At 54.3% G+C, this 17,435-nt stretch overlaps 2 long non-coding RNA genes across 2 annotated transcripts; both read left to right on the top strand.

The window, feature by feature from the left end:
• Positions 1-597: 597 nt before the first annotated feature.
• On the top strand, positions 598-2,263 carry LOC143169025 (uncharacterized). Its single transcript, XR_012996831.1, has 3 exons — positions 598-663; positions 1,619-1,834; positions 2,189-2,263. It is a non-coding gene; the product is annotated as an uncharacterized LOC143169025 (long non-coding RNA).
• An 11,352-nt stretch (positions 2,264-13,615) lies between these two features.
• On the top strand, positions 13,616-15,279 carry LOC143169021 (uncharacterized). The gene is made up of 3 exons (XR_012996828.1): positions 13,616-13,681; positions 14,649-14,864; positions 15,219-15,279. It is a non-coding gene; the product is annotated as an uncharacterized LOC143169021 (long non-coding RNA).
• Positions 15,280-17,435: the final 2,156 nt, after the last annotated feature.

Below are 17,435 nucleotides of genomic sequence, written 5' to 3'. Positions count from 1 at the left end.
CGGAAGGTTCTGGCAAGCCTTGAGGCATGCTTATAGACACATACGTACATCGAAATGCTTAGGCGTGCATTGGTTTTTGTTTGTGTAGCAGAAAAATAGTGTAAAGGATGATACGGAGAATTGGCTAGAGGAAGCCTTGCCTCTGATCACTGGAGAAAGCGCTGCAGTGCAACTACAATTCTTGCATTGGCATCTGATTAGATTTTAACATTATCTTAAGTAACAAGCAAAACCCCACAAAGGCACAGTCTCAGAATCTTCCGAGAAGAACATGCAGGGAAACAGAAATCTTCATTAAGAGATGACACTTCTTTAGTTGTCTTCACTTGCTAAGGATGGCTAGAGATCATCAGCTGTGCAGATGCCATCTTCTTCCAGTAGATGAGATTTCTTCGCTTTGCGATGCACTTAGAAAACTGATCTTGGTACATTAACTAGTAACTGAAAGTAAAAATACAGATTTCGTCTTCTTATCTTTTTCTTCGTACTCCTGTGACATTGTTTCCCCAGAGAGCAATGCAACAGCTGCAAGGAGAGCTCGCTGATGCTTTCAGAAAGCAGTGGATAGCAGAAACTTCACTGAAAGCTTCTACACACCAATGCAATTACCTGAAGGAAGAAAACTCCCACTTGCAAGAGGACTTGGACAAGGCTAGGGCCAAGGTATACAAAGCCTGTAAACATGTTAGGATCGACGAGGCTGTCCTTTCCTTCAGTGACCAGAAGAGAAGAAAATATTCTGGGAACAAATACAGGAGAGATTTGTCTGAGGACGTTACGAGCTTCAACATCGTTAGCAGTTGTTTTCCAGACTAGAGGGTGCTTTTAGCTCCTTTCACCTCCCTGCCTCCTCCCCTCCCGCCTTGAAAAACTCAGCCGGCTCTTCAGGGCGCTCGTTTCGAGGCTGAGGGGCAAAGCAGTGGGTTGGGGGCAGCATCTGGGTGGGGAAGAACGAAGCAGCTGTGCTCTTTCGAGACTCGCTTCTGTTCCGACAGCCGTCCAAAAGTTGTGGCCATGATGTGATATCGCAAGCCACGCGCTGCCAAATGTCTCTGGGCTTGGTTGCTTTCTTTGCAAGGTTTTTCTTCCCTCGGTCTCTGCACAAAAATGGTGCCTAGTTCCCTGGTAGTGGTGGTTTTGGGGCAGGAAAGCAACCTTTTGTTTGCCTTTGTCTCGTAAGCCAGGCTTCACGCCCCCCTCTAAGTAAGGCCCTGAAGCTCTTGTCTCCCCCCCCGACACTGTCCGCCCCGGGCATTAGCACAGGGACATGCGTCTGAGAAGGAACAGGAGCACGATGGAAGCAAAATGAAACGCAGTGAATGCGATGAAATGCAAAAGAGCGTCTTCACAGGCACGGAAGCTGCATGATGCTGTAGAAGGAGTCGAGTGCCTTTGCCATGGTGCTTTTTGGAAGGGAGGGAGGGATGGAAGCTGGAGCGGTCTTTTTGGCAAGGCCTCGAAAGGCGTACTTACTTTCAGAAATCCAAGCGGGTTTTCCCTGGGTTGAAATACAAACTTGGTGGATTACAGCTGCCATCTCGATCCATACATTTGATTGAGTTTCACAGAGATTTCAGACCCCTCTGCTTAAGGCAGATTGTTTTTTCCCCGCACCCAGGTGTGCGAACTCTCCGCGCAGCTGGAGTTGGAGTTCCAAAATTCTCTGGAGCTCGAAGTTAGAAATGAGGAGCTGCGAGGGCTGGCGGCTCTTCTGCCACTTCACTTGGCGACTCCTGGGGTGGATCACACCGCAACAGCGCTTTATGGAAAACAGCGTGAGCAGCGAGCGCAAGAAGAAATGAGCGAGAAGCAACCTCTCAGTCTACTTTTGCAGGTCAGTTTATGTACCATTTGTAGCTCTAGTCCGCGTTGCCTTCATTTGTGGTTGTGGTCGTGGCTTGTAGGTGTTTTGTCTTGGGCATCTGGCTCTCTTTGTTAGTGCCGTGGGTTTGGCTTTCCTGTAGGGAAGGCGGGGAGCTGCAAAAGGCTGCGTCACAGTGCTTCTGCGTGCGTCGTGGGGCCCGTGTGCATGAAAAGCATGCAGCCTTTTCCTCATCCCTGTCCGTACAGCGTTGTAGGCTGTTTAGCACTAGCTTTCATATAAAAATGGCAGAAAGAGCAGGTTTTCTGAGAGGGGTGGGCATTGCCTTTTTCTTCCTGTTTCTTGAAGTTGCCTCTTCTGCTTCAGACACAGGCAGCCGCTCAGGCCAGAACAGGAGAGAGCAACACCACTGACGCCTCTTGGAGAAAACAGCTGGAGCAGAGAATTAGAGCTCTGGAACTGGACCTGGAGAGAGCAGGGAGCACGCAGGAGGAGAGCGCACTGCAACTGGCATGTGCGCAGGCAGAAATCAAAAGCTCCGAAAAGCGTAACTTGGTGGACCTGGAAATTGGAAGATGCCTCAAAACGGCATTAAAGGAGTAAGGCCAAACGCTTTCTTTTTTTCCCCGCGTAATACACTATGACCCTTTTCCCTGTGGCTTTTCCATCCCACATCCCTTCCTCGGGTCTGGTCAGCATGGTGTGTGCCCCTTCAAGACAGCGTACTTCTCAAAAGAGTACCCCTTGGGCTCTCCCCTTACGGAGGCCTGCTTTCCTTTCTCTTTACTGACCGTTGTCGTGGTTTAATCTCAGTCGGCAACTAAGCACCACGCAGCCGCTCGCTCACTCCCCCCCACCCGGTGGGATGGGGAGAGAATTGGAAGAGCACAAGTGAGAAAAACTCGTGGGTTGAGATAAAAACAGTTTAATAATTGAAATAAAATGATAATAATAATATGACAATAATAATAATAATAATAATACTACACAAAGCAAGTGATGCACAGTACAATTGCTCACCACCCGCCGACCGATGCCCAGCCAGTCCCTGAGCAGCGGCCCCCCCCCGGCCAGCTTTCCCCAGTTTATGTACTGAGCATGACGTCACATGGTATGGAATGTCCCTTTGGCCAGTTTGGCTGTGCCCCCTCCCAGCTTCTTGTGCACCTCCAGCCTTCTCAGTCGGTGGAGCTTGGGAAACTAAAAAGTCCTTGGCTAGTGTAAGCATCACCTAGCAACAACTAAACCATCGGTGCGTTATCAACCTTGTTCTCATCCTAAATCCAAAACACTGTACCAGCTACTAGAAAGGAAATTAACTCTATCCCTGCCGAAACCAGGACAACCGTGAAGTAACAAAACGAATCAGGCCTGTCTGGAGGATGTTTGCGTTCGTTTTCTTTTAACAGTTGTCGGCAGCCACCTCCTCTTCCTGCACCTATGGTGGAAAAGAGGAGCTACATTGCTGCTGCTGTTATCCTCCAGCTTAGGACAGACACACTGGAAAAGGCAGAGGGGACAGAACAGGAGCCTGTGAGGCAAAAATAACCTATTCAGCTGCCGTTAAGACGGTGCATCTTCAGTTTGAGTTTACACTGGGAGGAGGGAAAGAGCCCGGCGTCCTTGGTACCTTCCAGGAAAGGTCCTACAAAGACCAATAACACGGATTGCTTGGCAGCCTGAGAAGCAGTACGTTGGGATGGCTCGGAAGTCTATGTGCATAAGTCCAAGAGTGTACTGTCACACTTGGGGAACAAGTTTGTGCCAATACGAGCAGCAGTCGTTCTTGCATGCTCCTGCATTTTTCACAGGGCTAATGAGATGCGAGCAGAAGCCGGTGCTAAGAGCCCTCAGGAGCTGCGGCGCAGACTTTTCAGTCGCAAGGCAAAGAGCCTGAGCCAGACCAGGGGACAGAGCGGAAACCCATCGGGCTCAGGTAAGCAGCTCCAGGTGTGATTCTTCAATGGTCAGGTGGGTTAGGGACTGCGGTTGGGTTTTGCCTGTGATGCTGAAATAGTGGAAGTCTTTTCTACGTCATTCCTGGCCGGGTGGAACTAGAGGAGAGAAGTTGCTTGCTTGTCCTGCACAGCATAAAGCAGGTCCCGTTAGGTGGAAACCCAAACCACGTAGCCGGTTCTCCAGAGAAGAACTGAACCGGTACCATGACAGTTGTTCCTCTGGAGTCCCGAGGTGCAATATCGCTGATTTGCTTTTGAGGCTTTGTCTGAACACGGTGGGTGTAGAAAGGAAGTGGGTTTGGCAGGATGAGTTCTATCTACCTATCTCCACCCGGGAAGGATGGATCTGTGCTGTGCTGGGAGATTTCCTTGGGCTGGCTTTGACAGAGGAGCTCTGCCTGTTCAAAGACAGACGATCCTGACCTGTTTTGGGCAGGAGGCATTCCTCCTGCAGAAGCTGGTTGAAAACCTTGTGCTCCACAGAAGCCCTCTTTCGAACTTCCAAGGACAATGGGGCACTTGAAGGCAAAGAGCTCTCGGGGGTCTGAAGTGTAAGCAGATGCCATTTGGGGGTTTTGCGTGGGTTGGTTTGTTGTGCACAGCCTCTGGAATTTCCTTCGCGGGCTTTAGAAAGCGAGTTGCCTGATGGTCAAACATGGAAAATCTTCCTTCTTCCTTTGCGCGTGTCCCCTTCATCCTTTGTTTCCTCTGGCGGGCTTAAGTCCCTCCAGGTCTTTACAGTGTCCTGTCACACTTGACAGTTGTCCATGGACTTCTCGGGCTAGGTCTGCTGTTGAACTAACGTCGGATCTTGCTGTTTCTCTCCCAGTCACTGGTGAGCATGAAGCTGGATCTGCTGGGGGTTCTTCCCTGGACACGTCCTGCTCTTCCGCCAAATGTAAATGAAGCCCAGGACATCCCCTTCCAGGGCAACAATCGTCACGCTTAGAACAACAATTATTAAACTGGTAGCAAACAGTCATGCAAATTTGTGAAAGTCGTTTGTCTACCCCGATCCCCCCGTGCTTTCCCAGCGCTGTCCCTTCCCGAGCCACCACAGCATCGGGCTCAGCAAGGTTTAGTGGCTGGGGACAGCAAAGCCCTCGGACACCCCCCCTTCCCTGCCTCCACCGATGGGGGTCTCAGGGCTGCTGGAGGGGCTGCAGGTGCCGTCCCGGCTCTGGTAGGCCGGCGAGGCCGGTGGGACTCTCCTCAGCCCGGCAGCGGCGCTGGGGGCCGGGCCGCGGGGGCGGGCAGGGCCGTTCCCTCCGCCCGCAGCCTGCTGCCGGGCTGGGGGCGTCTGGGGCAGGCCCGGTCCCGGTCCCGGTCCCGGTCCCGGGTGGGGGTCCCCGGGGGCCCTCCCTGGGGCTGGGGCAGCGCGGCCCCGCCCGGAGCTGCTCCCTCCTGCTGGGGTGGGGGCCTGGGGCTCGGGCAGGGCCGGGGTTCCACGGAGACCGGCCGGGAAGAGGGCCCGGCCTGGTCTGGGAGTGTCCGGGGGCGTCAGTGCGCCTGTGCGGGGCCCAGGGCATGCTGGGAGCCGTGGCTTGGAGACGGACATGGCGTCTCCTTCGTGGTGCACACAGGAGCCTCCTGAGCGGAGACGGCCGGAGGGAAGGGGCCTGTGCCGGCCCGGCACGGAGGTGCTTAGAGCAGCCTCACCAACAGAAGCGCTTCCCGGGGAGGTGTTTGACAGCCCTGGCTGCGGCGGCCGCCGCTTGGGAAGAGCGGGAGGTCAGGGGAAGGAGGGACACGCCCTTGGAGAGGACTCGGCCCCCGACGGTGCCGAACTCTCCCCAGCGCCCAGGTAGACGGGGCTCACGCCACGCTGCACAGAGGCGGTCACCACGTTCCTAGAGCTGAGGCTTTCCTTCTCTGCCGAATGCTGCGAGAGCAGAAGGTGTTCTGGGAGGAAAGACAGGAGAGAGTTGTCTGAGGACTTTGCAAGTGGCAGCGTCATCCGTGATCCTTTTCCCAAAGAGATTGTGCTTTTATCGGAAACGTCCAATGCCCAGCGAGTTTCGGTTGCAAGTAAGGAAGCAACCCACCTGGAAGCAGGAAAAACGGGTGGTGCGTGGGTCTGTTACGGGCTGTCGTCAGCTCTAGGAGTAAAGCATGCTTCAGGGTTTCTGCAGGGAAACCAAAAATGTTTTCCCCGTGCCTCGTCGCTCCTAGGAGCCTTGGGTTGAGGAAGTGCTTGTTGGTCAATTGTAGCACACAGTGAAAATATATTTAAGTATCTACTAGGAAGCGTGTGCTGCAGTTCTGCAGCTCACTGTAAATACGGAAAGGGTGGGTAATAACGGGCCATTATTATTGCGATAAGCAGTGCGTACGCCTGGATTGAACTTCTCAGCGGTCCTGGCTAACCGGGGAGGTCCCACTTGACTGGAGGTTAGCAAATGTGACGCCCATGCACAAGAAGGGCGGGAAGGAGGATCCGGGGAACTCCAGGCACAAGAAGGGCGGGAAGGAGGATCCGGGCAACTCCAGGCCTGTCAGCCTGGCCTCGCTGCCGGGGAAGGTTACGGAGTGGTTCATCTTGAGCGCCGTCACGCGGCACGTACAGGACAAGCAGGTGATCAGGCCCAGTCAGCATGGGTTGACGAAAGGCAGGTCCTGCTTGACTGACCTGATCTCCTTCTATGACCAGGTGACCCGCTTAGTGGATGAGGGAAAGGCTGTGGATGTTTTCTACCTGGACTTCAGTAAAGCCTTTGACACCGTTTCCCACAGCATTCTCCTGCAGAAACTGGCTGCTCGTGGCTTGGACGGGCGTACTCTTTGCTGGGTAAAAAAGCGGCTGGATGGCCGGGCCCACAGAGTTGTGCTGAATGGAGTTCAATCCAGCTGGCGGCTGATCACAAGTGGTGTTCCCCAGGGCTCAGGATTGGGGCCAGTTCTGTTTAATATCTTTACTGGTGATCTGGACGAGGGGATCGAGTGCACCCTCAGTAAGTTTGCAGGCGACGCCACGTTGGGCAGGAGTGTTGATCCGCTTGAGGGGAGGAAGGCTCTACAGAGGGACCTGGACAGGCCGGATCGATGGGCCGAGGCCAGTTGGATGAGGTTCAACAAGGCTCAGTGCCAGGTCCTGTACTTGGGTCACAACAACCCCACGCAGCGCTACAGGCCGGGGGAGGAGTGGCTGGAAATCTGCTCAGCAGAAAAGGACCTGGGGGTCCCAGGGGTCTGGGCATGCAGCGAGAGGCACGCCAAGGGTTCAAGGCGCACCAAAATGCACGTGATGGGGTCAGGATGCCCCCAGAGCCCCCAGAACGCCTTGGGGTGCACAGAAGGACACATCCAAAGGGTGGTCGACGGTACTACAAAACCGCAACTGGCAAAGGTCACATCTTTTGGGGGTTGATAGTGGAGCCAATACCGTTTAACGTCTTTATTAACCATCTGGATAATGGGGAGGAACCCACTCTTAGCGAGTTTTCTGATGACACCAACTTGAGGGGGAGCTGCTGATCTGCTGAAGGGCAGGACTTCTGTACAGGGTCCTGTGGGTGCTGAAGGTGCTCAGGGAGTATGTGGAGCATGATCCAGACCACGACATGACTCCCTCTGCAGCCTCCCTTCCCCGTGTCCCCCGCTGGCTCCCCACTGCATCTCCCGGGAGGGAAGAGCCCCTGCGTGCACGCGTATAACAGTTAACGCTTTACCCTTGGGTGACTCCACCTGGGACCCTCTTTCATCTCCTGAGTCCCAGCTCCCAGCCCATCCCCATCCTCTGGGGGTGGCAGCAACGCACATGGAGACCCAGCAGTAGCATCGACGACATTCAAGGCCGTTTGCCCCGAAGCACAACAGGACAGAGTGGAAACGAAGGAAGAGTAACACGACGAAATGGCAGCCTCTGGCAGCCTTCAGCAGAGGTGGCTCCAGGGAAGCAGCATCCTCGACACCAAAGCTGCAGCGAGGAAGGGCCAGCCGCGACAGGGAGGGGACGGCTCAGGGCTGTCCCCCCCTCTACTGCGGCAGAACTCTTTTCCCTTCCAGGTAGTGCAGGTACCACCGAGACAGGAGGCAAGCCGTGATGGGTGCCCTGCCCCCAGCTCCCAATATATACAGTAGGAACACACAGAGAAATAACTAGATAAAGGAGCGCAGAAACGGATGTAAATATGTCCTCTCTAAAAATGACACACAGAGACGCGATTTTTTATCCGTGTCTCTTGCTGTATACGTCTCTGGAGATGCAGGCCCTGGAAGGGAGCAGAGGTTAAGCCCGATTAGGAGAGGCCACGAACCGGAAGGGGAGAGGGAACACACCGATGTTGCCTGCACACGGGCTCCCCTCCCTCGGTAGAGGGAAAGGACCGCGGGCTCCATGTCGCACCCAAAGGGCCGTACGTCCCCACCTCCCAGTGCCTCGGTATTTCCACATCCAGGCACCGCTGCAACGGAGCCCAGCGCAGGCATGACTCTTCTTGCCCCTCTGCACCACAGCGGAGACGCCGGGCTGGGGCAAAAGGGGAGGGAAAGACCTGGTCTTGCTCAGGAAGGTTGTGACCGGGTCGAGAAGGAGGAGACTTCGTCCTAGAGGCCGTGCGTTGGGCTGCTTTGTCGCAAAGGGCTTTGCTCCTCAGGGAGGAAGGTGGTGCTAGAGCTAAGGATGGTGGTTCCGCCTGCATTGCTTAAGAAAGACAGAAAAAGGGCAGTGGTTTGGCAATGCTGTCTTCATAAAAAATCATTACTAGCAGTTATTTAATGGCTTGGCTTTTGTGACTAGTTTTCATAGTTATCAAACGTACATGGAGGAATGCTATTGTGCAAGTACCTAAACCTTCCGCTGGAAAGACTGCAGAGGTCAATTCCAACCACATCAGCTGAGGTTTGCCCAGCAGGAAAGATGTATTTTTGCTTATTAGGCCGAGTAATGTTTAAGAATTGCTAAATACAATGGAAAACATTGGAAAATCATGAAAAGTTCCCCAATCCGAACCCCAATGCGTGCTTTTTCATTAATCTCACTGCCTTCTTAGACTGCACCTGGCGAACTGTAAGCATGACCTAGGCGTCCGTTCTTCAAAGCCTACTTGGCTCCAACCACAATTCCAAAAAACTGTATTTTTTTTTCCCAGTCTGCCATGCTCTTTTGTATCCGTGCTGAAATCCAGCGTTAAAACTATCGGCTCGGAATTTGTCTTCTTGCTCTCCACTCAGGCTACTGTTCATACCCATCTCCTGTGGTTGGAGTGTCGGGATGGAGGGATACAGGCTCTTTAGGAAGGACAGGCAGGGGAGACGAGGAGGGGGTGTCGCCCTCTATGTCAATGACCAGCTGGAGTGCCTGGAGCTCTGCCTGGGGATGGATGAGGAGCCGACCGAGAGCTTGTGGGTCAGGATTAAGGGGAAGGCAGGGACAGGTGACATTACGGTGGGGGCCTGCTACAGGCCACCCGACCAGGAAGACCGAGCGGAGGAGGCCCTCTGTAGACAGACAGGAGCAGCCTCACGCTCACAAGCCCTGGTCCTCATGGGGGACTTCAACCACCCCAACATCTGTTGGAGGGACAACACGGCAGGGCATAAGCAATCCGGGAGGTTCCTGGAATGCGTCGATGAGAACTTCCTTCTCCAAGTGGTAGAGGAGCCAACGAGGAGAGGTGCTATGCTGGACCTTGTTCTCACCAACAAGGAGGGGCTGGTGGGGAACGCGAAGCTCAAGGGCAGCCTGGGCTGCAGTGACCACGAAATGGTGGAGTTCAAGATCCTTAGGGCACCGAGGAGGGTGCACAGCAAGCTTACTACCCTGGGCTTCAGGAGAGCAGGCTTTGGCTTCCTCAGGGATCTGCTTGGTGGAGTGCCATGGGACAAAGCCCTGGAGGGAAGAGGGGCCCAAGAAAGCTGGGTCACCTCCTCCAAGCTCAGGAGCGATGCGTCCCAACAAAGAGGAAGTCAGGCAAAAACACCAGGAGGCCCGCATGGATGAACAAGGAGCTCCTGGACAAACTCAAACACAAAAAGGAAGCCTACAGAGGGTGGAAGCAAGGACAGGGAGCCTGGGAGGAATACAGAGAAATTGTCCGAGCAGCCGGGGATCAGGTTAGGAAAGCTAAAGCCTGCTCTGGTAAGGCCCCACCTGGAGCCCTGCGTCCAGCTCTGGAGCCCTCAGCACAGGAGAGACACGGACCTGTTGGAGCGGGTCCAGAGGAGGGCCACAAAAATGACCAGGGGGCTGGAACACCTCTCCTGTGAGGCAAAGCTTAAAGGGGGCTTATAAGAAAGATCGGGACAGCTTTTTACCAAGGCTTGTAGCGACAGGACAAGGGGCAATGGCTTTAAACTAAAAGAGGGTAGCTTCAGACTGGATATAAGGAAGAAATGTTTTACGCTGAGGGTGGTGAGACACTGGCCCAGGTTGCCCAGAGAGGTGGTGGGTGCCCCATCCCTGGAAACATTCCAGGTCAGGTTGGACGGGGCTCTGAGCGACCTGCTCTAGTTGAAGATGTCCCTGCTCATTATGGGGGGGGTTGGATTAGATGACCTTTAAAGGTCCCTTCCGACCCAAACTAGTCTATGTTTCTATGATTCTAGGATGCCCCCAGAGCCCAGAGAATGCCTTGGGGTGCACAGAAAGACACATCCAGGGCCTTGTGGGTGCACCAGAAGGAACACTGAGCGGTCCGGGCTGTCCCAAACGGCACAACGTGGTGACACCATGGTGCCCCTAAAGGTACACAGAGGGTTCCGGGAGCCCCCAAGAAGCACACCAAGGGGTTCAGGATGCCCCCAAAAGAAGACAGATGGGATTGGGAAGGGGTCCAGGGCATGCCAAAAGGGACGTCGAGGGGCATGGGATGCACTGAGGTCAGGGAGGCCCCAAAAGGCACACCGATTGCCTTGGGGTGTAGTGAAAGGCACACCAAGGGAGATGGGGTGCAGGAGAAAGCCCACCGAGGGGCCTGGAGATGCACCCAAAGGGGCACCAATGAGTCGGGGTAGCCCGAAACGCACACCGAGGGGCCTTGGGGTGCTCAGAGAGGCATCCTTAGGAGCTCTCAGCATCCTGAATCGCACACCGATTGCCCTGGAGAGCACTGAAATTCACACCAAGGGGACTGGGGCACCCCGAAAGGCACCCAGGGCTACAGGGGTGCAGAGAGGGGCACACCAAGGGGTCCAGGGTGCCCCAAAACGCACACCGAGAGCCCAGGAAGCACAAAAAGGCACATGGGGTGTCCAGCCACAGCCCCTTGTGCTTCCAGGGAGCCTTGCTGGCGAGAGCCCGCTCTGCCAAGCCCACCTGTCTCCCACGCAGGCGAGCACTGCGGAGGTGCTGGGAGAGGAGGACGATGGGTCCGCAGAGCGTGCAGGGAGGTGGGAGCCATGGAGAGGTGGCCTTGGGCAACCCTGTGCCCCTGGACACAGTGCGCCAGGGGCTGTTTCCCTTGGCCACGTGGCCTGTGTGCGCGCAGAGAGGTTCTGAGCACGCGGGCCCCTCCACCCCACCGGCCTCTGCCCCCGGCCCCTGCCCCGCCCCCAGCGCCTTATGATGTCACTGAGCCGTTCATGACGTCAGCGCACACGTTCACTAGACCTGGGGCGCTGGCGCAGGCCCTGCACACACAGTACCCGGTGGTGCTGCTGGTGCTGTGCTGGTGCTGCTGGTGCTAGTGGTTGCTGGTGGTGCTGGTGCTGGTGCTGTGCTGGTGGTGGTGCTGGTGTTGGTGGCTGCTGCTGGTGCTGGTGGCTGCTGGTGGTGCTGGTGGTGGCTCGGCCCGTAGGCAGCTGCCCGTGCCCTGCCGCTCCTTGGGGCTCAGCGCCTCAGTTTGCAGCTGGCACCTGGCGGCACCCACCAAGTCCTACCTGCCACCGCTCCCTGGGAGAGGCGAGGCGAGGCGAGGCGAGGCGGTGCAGTGCCCATTGCTGCCGGGCCATGAAGAGGATCCGTCGGTTCCTGCGGCGCAGGACGGCGCGGGTGTGGCCCATGTCCTCCGGGAGCAGTGGTGGTGAGGAGCTCCGTCCGGAGGGCCAGCATGAGCTGCACCTAGAAGCCTTCAGGGTGAGCGAAAGCTCTAGGGGGGAGGTACGTAAACCCAAAGATTTTAATTTAGAGTCTTCATTATAGGATTATATTGCACGCTAAGGTGAAGGAAGACTTTTCCATGAATAATGTCTAATGCAGAGTTGCTGAAAACTCTTTTATAATCTGACATCAAGTTGGTGACAGTCCTCTTCTGGTTATATGAAATGCTGCCACTCTCTCCTGTTTTCAGCTTATTTCCCAAGTTTTTTTAATTTGTTTTCTTTAACTTTGAACAGGCAGAAGATGTCAGAGCCCAAACACTGACAGCAGGGGCAGATTCATCCGCTTCCCACCTGAGCCCTGAAAGTCGTTGGACATCAGAAAGTGTCAATGTGCAAGTGTTTCAGAGAGCATGTGAGCCATTCCTTCGAGTGCAAGAAAAGGTCAACAAGGACATTGTTGAGATGCAAGAAACCAACAAGAGCTTGTCTCAGCAGCTGAGCAAAGCCGAAAGTAAAGCTAGTAGGCTGGAAAAGGAAGTGGAGCAACTGAAAAAAGCCCTCTGGGCAAAGACATTGGCTTTAGATATGGCAGAAAGAGAATTAGGTCAGGCCCGGAGGCAGGCGAAGGAGCAGCATGCTCTACACCTTGCAAAAGATCAAGAGAGAAAAGATGCCATCAAGAAGGCCAAAAGGCTGCAGAAACATCTGGCCCAGCTCCAAAGTGAAAACCTTTCACTCCGTCAGCACCTGGGAGACACGCAGAACAAGATCGCCCAAGAACGAAGGGTGAGTGATGCCTTTACATGTGAGGTCGACAAAGTAGTAAAAGAGGTGAGGAGAGCACCGAGCAGTTTTGTTCTGGTTTGTTGGAATTGCAGAGATTTTGGCAAGGCTTGAGACACGCTTATACATCTATATGTATATCTACCGTCATCTACCTGGACTTGTGCAAAGCGTTTGACACTGTCCCGCACAACATCCTTGTCTCTAAAATGGAGAGACATGGATTTGGCGGGTGGACCACTCGGTGAATAAGGAATTGGCTGGATGGTCGCACTCAAAGAGCTGCGGTCAATGGCTCGACGTCTGGCTGGAGACCAGTGACGAGTGGTGTCCCTCAGGGGTCCATACTGGGACCAGTATTATTTAACATCTTTCTTGGGGGCATGGACAGTGGGATGGAGGGCACCGCAGCAAGTTTGCAGATGACGCCAAGCTGAGTGGCGTGGTTGATACTCTAGAGGGAAGGGATGCCATCCAGAGGGACCTGGATGGGCTAGAGAGGTAGGCCCATGAGACCGCCATGAAGTTCAGCAAGGCCAAGTGCAAGGTCCTGCGCCTGGGTCAGGGCAACCCCCGGTATCAACACAGGCTGGGGGGTGAAGGGATTGAGAGCAGCCCTGCCGAGAAGGACTTGGGGGTACTGGTGGGTGAAGAGCTGGACATGAGCTGGCAATGCGCGCTCTCAGCCCAGAAGGCCAACCGTATCCTGGGCTGCATCCAAAGCAGCGTGGCCAGCAGGGATTCTGTCCCTGTACTCTGCTCTGGTGAGAGCCCACCTGGAGCCCTGCGTCCAGCTCTGGAGTCCTCAGCACAGGAGAGACACGGACCTGTTGGAGCGGGTCCAGAGGAGGGCCACAAAAATGACCAGGGGGCTGGAACACCTCCCCTGTGAGGACAGGATGAGAGAGTTGGGATTGCAAATGCTTTCTTTACGTGCTGGGATACAGACACCTTCATTAAGAGATGACATTTCTTGTTTCCCCAGAGAGCAATGCAACAGCTGCAAGGAGAGCTCGCTGATGCTTTCAGAAAGCAGTGGATAGCAGAAACTTCACTGAAAGCTTCTACACACCAATGCAATTACCTGAAGGAAGAAAACTCCCACTTGCAAGAGGACTTGGACAAGGCTAGGGCCAAGGTATACAAAGCCTGTAAACATGTTAGGATCGACGAGGCTGTCCTTAATCCTTCAGTGACCAGAAGAGAAGAAAATATTCTGGGAACAAATACAGGAGAGATTTGTCTGAGGACGTTACGAGCTTCAACATCGTTAGCAGTTGTTTTCCAGACTAGAGGGTGCTTTTAGCTCCTTTCACCTCCCTGCCTCCTCCCCTCCCGCCTTGAAAAACTCAGCCGGCTCTTCAGGGCGCTCGTTTCGAGGCTGAGGGGCAAAGCAGTGGGTTGGGGGCAGCATCTGGGTGGGGAAGAACGAAGCAGCTGTGCTCTTTCGAGACTCGCTTCTGTTCCGACAGCCGTCCAAAAGTTGTGGCCGTGATGTGATATCGCAAGCCATGCGCTGCCAAATGTCTCTGGGCTTGGTTGCTTTCTTTGCAAGGTTTTTCTTCCCTCGGTCTCTGCACAAAAATGGTGCCTAGTTCCCTGGTAGTGGTGGTTTTGGGGCAGGAAAGCAACCTTTTGTTTGCCTTTGTCTCGTAAGCCAGGCTTCACGCCCCCCTCTAAGTAAGGCCCTGAAGCTCTTGTCTCCCCCCCCGACACTGTCCGCCCCGGGCATTAGCACAGGGACATGCGTCTGAGAAGGAACGGGGCAGAACAGGAGCACGATGGAAGCAAAATGAAACGCAGTGAATGCGATGAAATGCAAAAGAGCGTCTTCACAGGCACGGAAGCTGCATGATGCTGTAGAAGGAGTCGAGTGCCTTTGCCATGGTGCTTTTTGGAAGGGAGGGAGGGATGGAAGCTGGAGCGGTCTTTTTGGCAAGGCCTCGAAAGGCGTACTTACTTTCAGAAATCCAAGCGGGTTTTCCCTGGGTTGAAATACAAACTCGGTGGATTACAGCTGCCATCTCGATCCATACATTTGATTGAGTTTCACAGAGATTTCAGACCCCTCTGCTTAAGGCAGATTGTTTTTTCCCCGCATCCAGGTGTGCGAACTCTCCGCGCAGCTGGAGTTGGAGTTCCAAAATTCTCTGGAGCTCGAAGTTAGAAATGAGGAGCTGCGAGGGCTGGCGGCTCTTCTGCCACTTCACTTGGCGACTCCTGGGGTGGATCACACCGCAACAGCGCTTTATGGAAAACAGCGTGAGCAGCGAGCGCAAGAAGAAATGAGCGAGAAGCAACCTCTCAGTCTACTTTTGCAGGTCAGTTTATGTACCATTTGTAGCTGTAGTCCGCGTTGCCTTCATTTGTGGTTGTGGTCGTGGCTTGTAGGTGTTTTGTCTTGGGCATCTGGCTCTCTTTGTTAGTGCCGTGGGTTTGGCTTTCCTGTAGGGAAGGCGGGGAGCTGCAAAAGGCTGCGTCACAGTGCTTCTGCGTGCGTCGTGGGGCCCGTGTGCATGAAAAGCATGCAGCCTTTTCCTCATCCCTGTCCGTACAGCGTTGTAGGCTGTTTAGCACTAGCTTTCATATAAAAATGGCAGAAAGAGCAGGTTTTCTGAGAGGGGTGGGCATTGCCTTTTTCTTCCTGTTTCTTGAAGTTGCCTCTTCTGCTTCAGACACAGGCAGCCGCTCAGGCCAGAACAGGAGAGAGCAACACCACTGACGCCTCTTGGAGAAAACAGCTGGAGCAGAGAATTAGAGCTCTGGAACTGGACCTGGAGAGAGCAGGGAGCATGCAGGAGGAGAGCGCACTGCAACTGGCATGTGCGCAGGCAGAAATCAAAAGCTCCGAGAAGCGTTACTTGGTGGACCTGGAAATTAGAAGATGCCTCACAAAGGCATTAAAGAAGTAAGGCCAAACGCTTTCCTTTTTTCCCCGTGTAATACACTATGACCCTTTTCACCGTGGCTTTTCCATCCCACATCCCTTCCTCGGGTCTGGTCAGCATGGTGTGTGCCCCTTCAAGACAGCGTACTTCTCAAAAGAGTACCCCTTGGGCTCTCCCCTTACGGAGGCCTGCTTTCCTTTCTCTTTACTGACCGTGAAGTAACAAAACGAATCAGGCCTGTCTGGAGGATGTTTGCGTTCGTTTTCTTTTAACAGTTGTCGGTAGCCACCTCCTCTTCCTGCACCTATGGTGGAAAAGAGGAGCTACATTGCTGCTGCTGTTATCCTCCAGCTTAGGACAGACACACTGGAAAAGGCAGAGGGGACAGAACAGGAGCCTGTGAGGCAAAAATAACCTATTCAGCTGCCGTTAAGACGGTGCATCTTCAGTTTGAGTTTACACTGGGAGGAGGGAAAGAGCCCGGCGTCCTTGGTACCTTCCAGGAAAGGTCCTACAAAGACCAATAACACGGATTGCTTGGCAGCCTGAGAAGCAGTACGTTGGGATGGCTCGGAAGTCTATGTGCATAAGTCCAAGAGTGTACTGTCACACTTGGGGAACAAGTTTGTGCCAATATGAGCAGCAGTCGTTCTTGCATGCTCCTGCATTTTTCACAGGGCTAATGAGATGCGAGCAGAAGCCGGTGCTAAGAGCCCTCAGGAGCTGCGGCGCAGACTTTTCAGTCGCAAGGCAAAGAGCCTGAGCCAGACCAGGGGACAGAGCGGAAACCCATCGGGCTCAGGTAAGCAGCTCCAGGTGTGATTCTTCAATGGTCAGGTGGGTTAGGGACTGCGGTTGGGTTTTGCCTGTGATGCTGAAATAGTGGAAGTCTTTTCTACGTCATTCCTGGCCGGGTGGAACTAGAGGAGAGAAGTTGCTTGCTTGTCCTGCACAGCATAAAGCAGGTCCCGTTAGGTGGAAACCCAAACCACGTAGCCGGTTCTCCAGAGAAGAACTGAACCGGTACCATGACAGTTGTTCCTCTGGAGTCCCGAGGTGCAATATCGCTGATTTGCTTTTGAGGCTTTGTCTGAACACGGTGGGTGTAGAAAGGAAGTGGGTTTGGCAGGATGAGTTCTATCTACCTATCTCCACCCGGGAAGGATGGATCTGTGCTGTGCTGGGAGACTTCCTTGGGCTGGCTTTGACAGAGGAGCTCTGCCTGTTCAAAGACAGACGATCCTGACCTGTTTTGGGCAGGAGGCATTCCTCCTGCAGAAGCTGGTTGAAAACCTTGTGCTCCACAGAAGCCCTCTTTCGAACTTCCAAGGACAATGGGGCACTTGAAGGCAAAGAGCTCTCGGGGGTCTGAGGTGTAAGCAGATGCCATTTGGGGGTTTTGCGTGGGTTGGTTTGTTGTGCACAGCCTCTGGAATTTCCTTCGCGGGCTTTAGAAAGCGAGTTGCCTGATGGTCAAACATGGAAAATCTTCCTTCTTCCTTTGCGCGTGTCCCCTTCATCCTTTGTTTCCTCTGGCGGGCTTAAGTCCCTCCAGGTCTTTACAGTGTCCTGTCACACTTGACAGTTGTCCATGGACTTCTCGGGCTAGGTCTGCTGTTGAACTAACGTCAGATCTTGCTGTTTCTCTCCCAGTCACTGGTGAGCATGAAGCTGGATCTGCTGGGGGTTCTTCCCTGGACACGTCCTGCTCTTCCGCCAAATGTAAATGAAGCCCAGGACATCCCCTTCCAGGGCAACAATCGTCACGCTTAGAACAACAATTATTAAACTGGTAGCAAACAGTCATGCAAATTTGTGAAAGTCGTTTGTCTACCCCGATCCCCCCGTGCTTTCCCAGCGCTGTCCCTTCCCGAGCCACCACAGCATCGGGCTCAGCAAGGTTTAGTGGCTGGGGACAGCAAAGCCCTCGGACACCCCCCCTTCCCTGCCTCCACCGATGGGGGTCTCAGGGCTGCTGGAGGGGCTGCAGGTGCCGTCCCGGCT

The sequence above is a fragment of the Aptenodytes patagonicus genome, chromosome 19 (assembly GCF_965638725.1).
Source record: "Aptenodytes patagonicus chromosome 19, bAptPat1.pri.cur, whole genome shotgun sequence".
Taxonomy (NCBI): domain Eukaryota; kingdom Metazoa; phylum Chordata; class Aves; order Sphenisciformes; family Spheniscidae; genus Aptenodytes; species Aptenodytes patagonicus.
Note: the sequence above shows the minus strand (reverse complement) of the source record. Positions and strands in the feature narration are given on the sequence as shown.